Genomic DNA, 10,744 nt, shown 5'->3' on the forward strand with positions numbered 1-10,744 from the left:
GACACTAAGGGAAAAAACGGAAACCGGGACTGGGTGTCGAGGGGGTCTCCCCCCGAACCCCTATTATCTGTTACAATTGTAATCAACCAGGACATATTGCAGCCTATTGCCCTATTAAAGAAGAGCCAATGCAATGTAACCTCGGTGAAAATGAAGATGATATACGGTATGCATGTCATGTTGTAACCACTGTACTTGAAAGATCAATAAACAAACTTATCTGCAGGGTGAAGGTTGAAGAGAAAGAGGTTGAAGCACTGCTGGATTCCGGCAGTATGCTAACCCTGGTCGTAGCAAGCCTAGTGCCGAATCATAAACTGGATACAAGACAGGATATCAGTGTTACATGCATTCATGGGGATACCCGTCTGTACCCCACGGCCTTAGTGAGCATACAAACAGAGGACGGTCTGCTGGATTATGAGGTCGGCGTGGTCCCAAAGATGCCATATGATGTGATATTGGGTAGAGACTTTCCTAACTTTGCAAAGTTAGGCCACAAGAATGGCATATTTGAGAAGCCAACAAACCTGACCAAGCAGGAAGAAACATGGGACCTTCAACCAAAGCCAAGAAAAGAGGTCTCCCAGGGGACAACATCAAAGGTGCTAGTAGGGGAGGAGGAGGATAAAGTGGCAAACCTCGCTGATAACGAACAGCCCGGTACTGGTGGGGCTGGGGTCGATCTGAATTCAGAGGACGACGATCTAGAACCAGCAGACCTGGCAGGGTCCTTGACTAATTTCGGGACAGCCGAAGTAAATATTTCACCCACTCTGTCCCCAGCACAAGTACAGGAAGTAAAGACCCTGATTCAGAAAAACAGAGATGTGTTTTCAGAGGTACCTGGCAGAACTGAGGTTACGGCTCATGATATCGTTTCCCTACCAGGGAGAAAAGTGAGCATGAGGCCATATCGGGTACCCGAGGCTCGACAGGCCGCAATTAGAGCAGAGACGGAGAAAATGTTGACAGCTGGAGTGATCAAAGAGTCACATAGTGAGTGGTCTAGCCCAATTGTGATGGTCTCCAAGCCCGATGGGTCTTTGCGGTTCTGTAACGACTTTAGGAAGGTAAATGAAATCTCCAAGTTTCATGCCTACCCCATGCCCAGAGTAGATGAACTACTGGAGAAAATTGGTAATCCTCGGTACATTACGACCCTTGATCTGACAAAAGGGTACTGGCAAATTCCTCTGACCCCCAGGGCCAAAGAAAAGACATCCATTGCAACACCTGGCAGTTTGTTTCAATACACCGTCATGCCGTTCGGCTTACACGGGGCCCCAGCCACCTTTCAACGGCTCATGGACAAAGTCCTAAAACTGCACAAAGCATACACCGCAGCTTGTTTAGATGACGTAGGGATCTACAGCCCAGATTGGGAATCCCACTTACCCCGGGTACAGGCAGTGTTAGACGCCCTTAGAAAGGCAGGGCTCATGGCAAACCCTGCCAAGTGTTATGTGGGGTTAGAGGAAACAGAGTATCTGGGATACACTGTGGGAAGAGGGTTAATCAAACTCCAACGTAAGAAGGTGAAGGCAATTAGAGAATGGCCGAAACCAGTAAATAAGAAGCAGGTTCGAGCCTTCCTAGGGCTGACCGGTTACTACCGGAAGTTCATCCCAAGTTATGCCACCGTGGCCGCCCCACTTACCGACATGACTAGAGCCAGAGGGCCAAACATGGTCAAATGGGATGAAAGGGCCACCAAAGCATTTAGGACATTACAAGAGGCTCTCTGCTGTAATCCAGTGCTGGTGGTACCAGACTTTGAGAGAGAGTTTGTGGTGCAGACGGATGCCTCAGAGGTCGGCTTGGGAGCAGTGCTATCCCAAGAGGTAGAAGGGGTGGAACACCCCATCCTGTTTTTACGCAGGAAGCTGGAACCACGGGAAACCAACTACTCAGTCGTTAAGAAAGAGGCGCTGGCAGTAAAGTGGGCTCTAGAAAGCCTGAAGTAGTACCTGCTGGGGCGCCACTTCACCCTCATCAGTGACCATGCCCCACTCACCTGGATGCATAGGGCTAAAGAGAAGAACGCTTGGGTGATGCGGTGGGTTTTGAGTCTCCAACTGTTTCATTTTGACTTGAAACACAGAGCAGGGAAGGAAATCGGAAACGTGGATGGGTTATCCCGCATGCACGCATATTTTGTTGCGGTAGCCCGACCTAGGGGGTCGGATCTAGGGGGAGAGATGTGTGGCAAAGAAGGGGGACGAGTGATAAATGGCAGATATGTGAGCAGAACTAATAAACGGGCTCTGCCCGATCACTAAAATGGCCACCCCTGTCAGAACTACAGATCACAAAATGGCCGACCGTCAAAACTACGAGTCCCAGAAGCAAGGGGAACCCTCAGAAGGTGGAGCCAACCCACAGATAAAGGGTCAAGAAAAACCAGGAAGAGGGAGAGAGAGGGCTGGAAGGATCTATGAACAATAGAGAAAGAGACAATAGAGATTGGCTGGATTTACCATGTATGAGCTGGATTGTTTTGGACTTACCTATTGGCGTTTGGACCTGGACCTACAGAGAACCCGATTTGTGTACCGAACCCTGCTATCCTTGACCTCGCCTACAGCCTGGGTGGACCAGGATGAAGCAACAAGCACACAGGTACTGTCCTGTTCGAAATAACTCTCATTCTTGGGTGATTTGGTGACAGTTTACCACTTAATTTGTGACAAACGCTCCTAACCTTGAAGAGGTTTGCCACACTTTGACAGTAGAAAAAAATTCATCCACTTCTGTCTACGAACCTAAATATGATGCTGTACTGGTGGGAGCTATTCGACCGCTGTCTATGGCGATTCTGCCAGTTTGATGGGCAAGAATGGAAGGAAGGCTCTCCTCTCTACCTCAGGTGGTTGCTTTCGCATGTCATGATTCCCAAAGCTGTAAAATCATAAAATCTGCATTTAGCTCAGAAAACAGGCCCTTCATTATTGACACACAGATTCAAATAGTATACCATAAGTGTAACAATGTGAATTTGCACAAAATAAAATAAACTAAATCCTGTTTTCAATTGACCACATTTCTGTTCACTTGCTCTTCCTCTGTCGAGTTCCTGATGTTTCTCTCCAGCTTTACAATGAACATGTACTGCCACACCAGCCCCTGCCCTTCCAGTAACCTTGTTGGCACTGAGCTCCACTCAGACCTCCTAGCACAGCAGGGGTGAAGATATCTTCAACACCATCACCCTCATCCTCTTAATAAGCACCATGGTATTTATATTTGGTATGAATCTTAATCTTGATTGAGAAAATACGTGTTTTAATATGTTAATTTTCAATACCCACTCAACACTCAGGCGGTCTCAAAAAGGCCTACTATAATCCCTTTTGCACGTGCTGCTCCGTTCTCATCAAGGTTATGCTATGGGATGGGGACCAATCACTTAGCTTCTGGTGTTCAAGATCTTCCCTCTGGGTGAGCGGAGAGTCACTTTGGGCCTGTGTGTGAGGGTCAGCTGGCTGACTGCCTTTCTCTTGACTTATGTCTTCATGCATGTGGTGGTGAGTTCATTGCTCCTTTTCTCTGATTAGTTAACCTACGTGTGAGCACAATTAGTGACCCAATATTTAACATACATTGAACATATTAAACTCTTACTATCACATCCAAAGACTAATTGCCCTACCCATCTTTTAAACTGAATTTGCCAGTTGTTATTTTTCAGTTTTCGTCCTTGACCCTTATACAGTATTACTCTCCCCTAACGAGATTCCTAAATCACAACCCTACATTCAATGACTAATACCAAGTGGTTGTGTTTAGTTAAATAAAAAATTAAGCTCTTTCAATGAGATGTTGACCAGGTTCTCTACAGGAGATCCATGGACAGTTTGTGCCATTCCAGCTCTTCTCAGTGGTGTGTGTGTGTGGGGGAACATCATTTTCACTGCAGTGTTGGTCCCTGAGACCAGGAACAGATTGCTGGAGTATATTGAACTATTTCCGGACTGGATGGAGCATCACCACAATTGAAGCATAATACATGTTGCTTACTGGAGCACTGGGAGTAGACTTCATCAACATGATGCAGCCTTTTACACAAATTGTTTTTATTCAGGTGTTGAATTTCAACATTTTAAATGTTTGTTAAAGAAAAAAGACCCTGTTGCTGGGATTGCAGCCCTTTCCTGCAGTCAATGGCCAAAAGTGCCTCCTTAATAAGTAATTTAAAAAACAATAAATCTGGTGTTTCTATGTTAAACAGTTTTGTTATATTTCAGTCTTCTGTGATATATAAAGTGTAATATTGGGATGAAAATTGAATACATTTAAACTGTGACATGGCACAGGTGTATTTTAAGCCCATAACTATGTGTGTGAGGTATATATTTTTGTTCCAAAGTAGATTTGTTTAAGACCACCAAGAATCACTCTGTGTTACCCTGATTTTTCTCACTGCCGTAAAATGTTTTAATGATATAGTTTTATGAATCACTCATACATATAGAAACACAATAGTCTGCCCGTCAACTTCATGTACTGTGCCTGTGACAAAATGTTATAGATTTGAGCATTGTGAATGGAGGTCAGACTATCAAAGTAACACACAGACAAATTAGCCATAAACCCATTTCAGGATTAGGCAGCTCAATTCCCATTAGGTATTCAAGCTCACCCTTCCTCTTTTGCCTTCTTCCACCAACAGCAGTGAGATGTTTTCTTTCAGACTAAAAAATAGGCCAAAATGTTCATGCATCATTACACATTGACACACAATACAATATTGGTTTGGCATTTCAATAGAAACCCATGTTTTTCGACCTAGTTGTTTGACATTTATGTTTCTTTTACACTTCAAAAACAAGCCGCTTCTGACATTTCTGCCTTTTCAGGCTTGTTTCCATCAGCCAGCCATGGTAGAGGTTCTCTGGTGGGAACCAAACCTGAGAGTGACAAAAAAAATGTGATTTTAACACACTACCTCATGATTGCAAAATAACCAACACTGTGTTGGAGATGGATATTAGTGCTGAATAATAATCTAAAAAAGTGATCATACACAAACCTAGACTTCATCAGACTGTCAATGGTTCTCATTGATGTCCTTGTTTATTTCGTAGAGGACCCTGAGAGGAAATGCTCTGGCGCCCCCCTCAGGAAACTTCTATAGAAATATCCAAGGGTTTGACAGGACATATTGAAAGTGAGTAGTATAAAAAGACCAATTAGGGTTACCTGAGCATTGACATCACTGCACTGGTGGCCCGTGACAAACTCCTGGATGTGATCCAGATAGGCGATGGTCATCTCTAGCACAGTCACTAGGTCACCCTGGATGCCTGGGATCCTGGGTAGCAAGTTTCGGAGTCTACTGCAACTGACAGTGATCCGCCTCCTGCAATACGAAGGAGGGAGGAAAAGTAGAATGGTGTGGAACAACCATGGCCAGAAGGAAATTTGATAGATTCAAATTCAGAGAGATGTAGGCACGTGATATACATGAAGTAGGTTACTATAGAAGCATATTGGGTTTCAGTCAAGACAATTTTGTGTCATGTCGCAGTGTGATATAATCCACATGTTGAGTTGGAATGTATTGTACTATACAGTCTATCTCCCTGACGACACAGCCCACTCGGCACAAACTGGTTGTAATCAACGTAATTTGTCCATGTATTGTGACATGGAATCTATGTGTAAAAAAAAAACATTCGATTTGCAAAAAGAGTGAGTGAAAGTTCAACCACAGGATTATGTCACCGTGGTAACCGATTTTCAACATGGAAAATGTTGTAAAATATGTTGAATTTGTAGATTTGAAACAACATCAGATCCTCACGATTATATTCACTATCAGAAAAAAAGATATGGTCTGGGCAGCACCTCCTGGAGAGTTGACCTATCTACAACTATACATTTGGTCTCCCATCCAGAGTTTTAACCAAGCCCAGCTTAGCTTTGTATTTGTCACTGACTACTAACAATTTTCTATCATGAGAATGATTATTGAGAGATATCTTAATAACTAAATAGATTCACTGTTGCTATCGAAGTCATTCCAAAGGGAAGGTTTAACAGAGCAAATGAAATGTAACCATACTTAAAAATAATACTGTATATATGCTTTTGTCTCCCCCTTTTGACACCCATAAGGGTGTCAACTTATCAAAAACAGGATAAAACTTTGTTTATTGACATGTAAGATATAGGATAAAACTTTGGTCATGGAAAACCGAGCAAAGCATTATTCTAAAACATCTGGTCCTCTCAGCTACTCCTATCCTGTACCAGGTGGGCTCCTTGCCACCCAGAGACTCTAAACCTTCACATAAGAGAGGATAAGTTATATCGTACACGTTATGTATTTAAGAAGTTATCATTCCATGACCTCACCCACAGCAAACCAGGGGTCATCCTCAGACAGCCCCATTTTTCTCCGGAAGTTAGATTCCGTATCTGCATCTCCTTCAGGAGCATCAAGCAAGGGCATCATACCTGAAGCCTGCACCACATCTGTAACAGACTTCTTCAAACAAGGTATGATGCAAGCAGCAGAACACATCAATAACAAAAATACAAGAATTAGGGTTGGAAATCCAGTAACCACCATACCAGTGTACTTACCAAACCAGGCTCCCAACCAAGAGAACAGTCCAGACTCCTCCACCCCCGCCATGGTCCTCATCTCAGCAGATAGTGCATCAAGCCCACTAAGGGCCTTAGATATACTACCATCTGGACTGGTGTTATTAGGAATAAACATGCAACATTGTTCACCAAACATCATACTTACTGGCAAGAAGCATATCCAATGCAAGTCTATTCTGTCTGGCAACCCTAGATGTGGCCTCCAGCTGTTCAGACATACCAGTGAGTGCATCACGGGAGTAGTTCACAAAACGCTGTTGATTATAGTAGATATAATTAATCCATGCAGTCTGCTGGGCATCCACTATGGCTGGCCCTATGATAGGTAGTAAATGCTAGAGTCCATCCTTCCTACCCAAGGCCTGAAACACATGAGGAGCCCCCACTGGCACCCCCAAAAGATTAGTGTGTATGTCAACTACATCCTCCGTCCAAGGAGCACTACGTCTATGCCTCCCATGGGATGTAATGTTTTCAGGTCCCCTGGATACAGAACCCAACAGCTGTTCAGCAGTAACATCAACAATGGTCAGTGGAATTATCAAACTGGTCAGAGCACACATACCTTGCCAGTCTCCTCTAAGAATGGGTCTCAGGACTCTTGGGTCCACATATCCACCACACATCAGCCAGACCACTAGTTTGGTTTAGGCCTGCAACTGGCCAAGTGGCATTGATGGTCATGTTACTACTGCAATCAGCTTCAGGCAATCTCTATGCCATTACCTGTACCCGTGATGCAACTGTAATTGCCTTTATTTTCAGGGTCTTAGCTGTATACCTCATAAGTCAGCCACAAATTGTCCCTATCATCAAAACCAGTTTCGGTGCCTAATTGATCAATAGCTGAATCGTCTCTAACGTTAATTACCTGAATGGGATTTGACACAGTGGTGGTGGGTGGCAGGCTCGGTCCAGGGGTGGTAGAGGAGTGTGTCTGGCTCTGGTTCGTCTGGGACCTCTGTGGTTTTGGCAGCACCTTAATAGAAAACCCACCCATCGTGTCTGTCCCGGTCCTTTGTAGTCCGAGGGTGTAAGTGCCTGCATCAGAGAGCTTAATGGTTTTGATGGTTAGTAGGATTTCATCACCTTTACAGAGTTCAACAGTGCTCCCAGGTTTCCCCATATCATGGAAAACCTATCCACCTTTGTGGGATCCCCTATGCTATAAGGATACCCCCTTCTCCAATCCCAGAACTGTCCCAAGTTGGTTATCATGTAATCCCCATACGGACACCCTCCCCTGTTACACAGGTACACTGGCCCTCCTGTACACAGGTGTTAAAACCAAACACAAATATCTCAATTTCTTCCCTGCCCTGTTGGCTCAAAATATGTCCCAAATACTTAACATGAGTCTACCATAATTACAACTTATCCTAGCTAATTGTCATACCACATTCATCAGATAAAATATGACACTATAATGTAAATTTCACTGCCTTTTTGTATTAAATTACCTTAATATCAGTATTACAAATGACCCTAGATTCTCCATCCAAATGGCTTTCCAGTGAGGCTGATCAGGCCACAAAGGAAAGTTACAATGGAGGTCATAAGTCATACCAGCCCTCCAAATAACTGTTTCTTACTATATTAAACGACATTCCTCAATCAAAAGATTTCACCTACTTAATTAAGACTCAGAAAATAAAAACGTATAATATTTAATATGTGAGTGTACCCCTTTAAGATATCTTGTCTCTGGGAACATTGAAATCCCCTTAAACCCAAAACGTTTGCTACAAACAAAACCTAATAATTATAATAATACCCTCAAATAATTCATTTTAAATTTCCTCAATGTTTCATGTAACTCATTCAGTCTTTAAAGGATTGTCTCCCCAAAATGCTTTATACCCTGCCAATAAACTCACACAATTGTGATAAATGTGCACTGTCCCTTTTAACATAAAATAAACTCATCCTGCAATCCACTTTGCGGGCTTTTCATTGTTCCCCATAATGAAAACCGATTCTAATGTTAGCATACCTTAACCTCCTGTTTAACTTCAAATGGTGTTATCTGAACAATCAAACCAAAATCAATAACCGGGAATTATTGTAAAACGATATTCAGCTACTTTTAAAAAATGTATTTGGAACTTTTTTTTTTGTAAAGTGACTCAGCTATAATGCACACATTTTCCCTCTAAATGACACAACCAATTTTCTCTGTCATAATTTGAGGAACGTTATTGTGTAGTCAACGTAATTACCCAGTTTTACCTTCCAACGTCCTCTACCCCAAAATGTAAACTAAGTACCATGTACTTCGCTAAATTCATAAGACCATTTCAATGGGCATAAATCTATCGTAATTGTCTCTTCAATATTATTTACAATCCGGGCAAAATCCATAAATATTTGAATTACAATCAGAATGAATTTTTGTCTATCGATGTCAAGGTTAAGACACGAACCCCAGTCCCCCGCATCGAAGTCGAAAAATGTACCCCAACGCCATTCAAATGATTGAGTTTCCCCTCCAATAACCATACCATTATAATTGTCTATACTAGCAAACTCCGGCACCGGGACAATTCCCAGAAAACATTACAATTCAAAGGCCCAAGCTTTTCCCCAGCGAGGACTCTCCTTATTCTCCGTTTTAGCGTCTCCAATATCCAACCAGGCTCTCCGTCGACTGGGAGCCCGTTGGGCGCGGCAATGCTGCCTTCTTCTGTCCACTCCCTGTATAGCTTTTCTCCCCGCTTCTACCACCATTTATTTCTAAAGTGGACTTCAAAGTTTTCAACACCTTCTCAGCCTGTTGACTAGTCATTGTTATGTACATTTGGGGTGTGTATCATATAATTTTTAGAATTATTTCCAATACCAATTCGCCACCTTTTTTCATGTCAACGTTGCTACTTCCTTAGTCAATTAACAAACTCGTTCAAACTGGTATTAGCTATTCCCGCTCAATACCAAATGTACTACATTCATTCAGTGAACTTATCTTATTTTCAATAAAACCCATCTCGTTACCCTTAGGTCATTCACCTGTTATTGTACGCCGACTAATAACTAATGTACCACAGTCACTCGAGGAAGTTATCTTATTTCCAATATAGCACAGGTCTCTTGCCTGTACAATTATCCGTAGATCATTCAGCCCGTCATCAGTACGCCGAATGATAACTAATGTACCACAATCATTCGATTTGTCCTTATCAAATCTTCATTCACACCAGTAAGTACGCCGACTCACCCACACAAACCAGTAGGTAGGTACGCCGACCCACCTAGTACATTACATTCGCTGTTACATTGCCGTTCATCCACACTCACACAAGTATGTTCCCCGACCCACCCTCTTATAAACCAGTAGCTTCGCCGAACTACCTAGTACATTACATTTGCAGTTACATTGCCGTTCACCTCACATTCACACTGGTAGGTTCGCCGACCCACCCTCACATAAACCAGCAGCTTCGATGGACTACCTAGTACATTACATTCACTGTCATAATATAAAAGTGATCGATCAGTTCAAAATTGCATTTACCACTATGTAATCCTTATGATCCTTTACCAATATAAATTAATACAATTTGGTTACTTACATCAAACAGGTGTCTCACAAAACTACATTTGGATAACTCCAATGTGCAGAACTTTAGTTTTTCACAACAGGTGTCTGCTTACCTTTTTTAGTTGACCGGTCAGGATTTGTGAGACACACCGTCCGACAACAGTACTGGCCAATCGGCTGGCACACCAATGTCCAGCGAAATCCTTCACCAGATCACGTTCGGGGTCACCAATTGTTAGTTCGGGGTCACCAATTGTTAGATTTGCGTCAATTCGAATCTGGTATCAGGATAAATATGACAATGAGTCACCGATTGTATACTATGTTTTTTAAAATTAGCTAAGCAATAAGTGGTAAATGCAATTTTTGTATATACGGGCTCTCTGGGCGTGGTTTAGATTCACCCAGCCTATCGTTGATTGTTGTCGTACGAGCTGGTACCAGCCCCCGGGCGCTCCAGTTGATAGATGTAACTTGCTATTTCGAGTATCTATGCGCTCATGCTCGATACCGTTATCTCGCACCTGGCTACTGTTATCTAACAAAAGACTGTTTGTTCTCGCAACACTACATTCTGAATGTGCCTCCCCC

The 10,744-nt window shown here is 42.9% G+C and overlaps 1 long non-coding RNA gene across 1 annotated transcript; it reads right to left on the reverse strand.

The window, feature by feature from the left end:
- Nucleotides 1-4,304: 4,304 nt before the first annotated feature.
- On the reverse strand, nucleotides 4,305-10,476 carry LOC124035144. The gene is made up of 3 exons (XR_006838695.1): nucleotides 10,267-10,476; nucleotides 5,203-5,362; nucleotides 4,305-4,910 (listed from the first exon to the last, which is right to left on the reverse strand). It is a non-coding gene; the product is annotated as an uncharacterized LOC124035144 (long non-coding RNA).
- Nucleotides 10,477-10,744: the final 268 nt, after the last annotated feature.

Source organism: Oncorhynchus gorbuscha, linkage group LG05 (genome assembly GCF_021184085.1).
Source record: "Oncorhynchus gorbuscha isolate QuinsamMale2020 ecotype Even-year linkage group LG05, OgorEven_v1.0, whole genome shotgun sequence".
In the NCBI taxonomy this organism is placed as follows: Eukaryota; Metazoa; Chordata; class Actinopteri; order Salmoniformes; family Salmonidae; genus Oncorhynchus; species Oncorhynchus gorbuscha.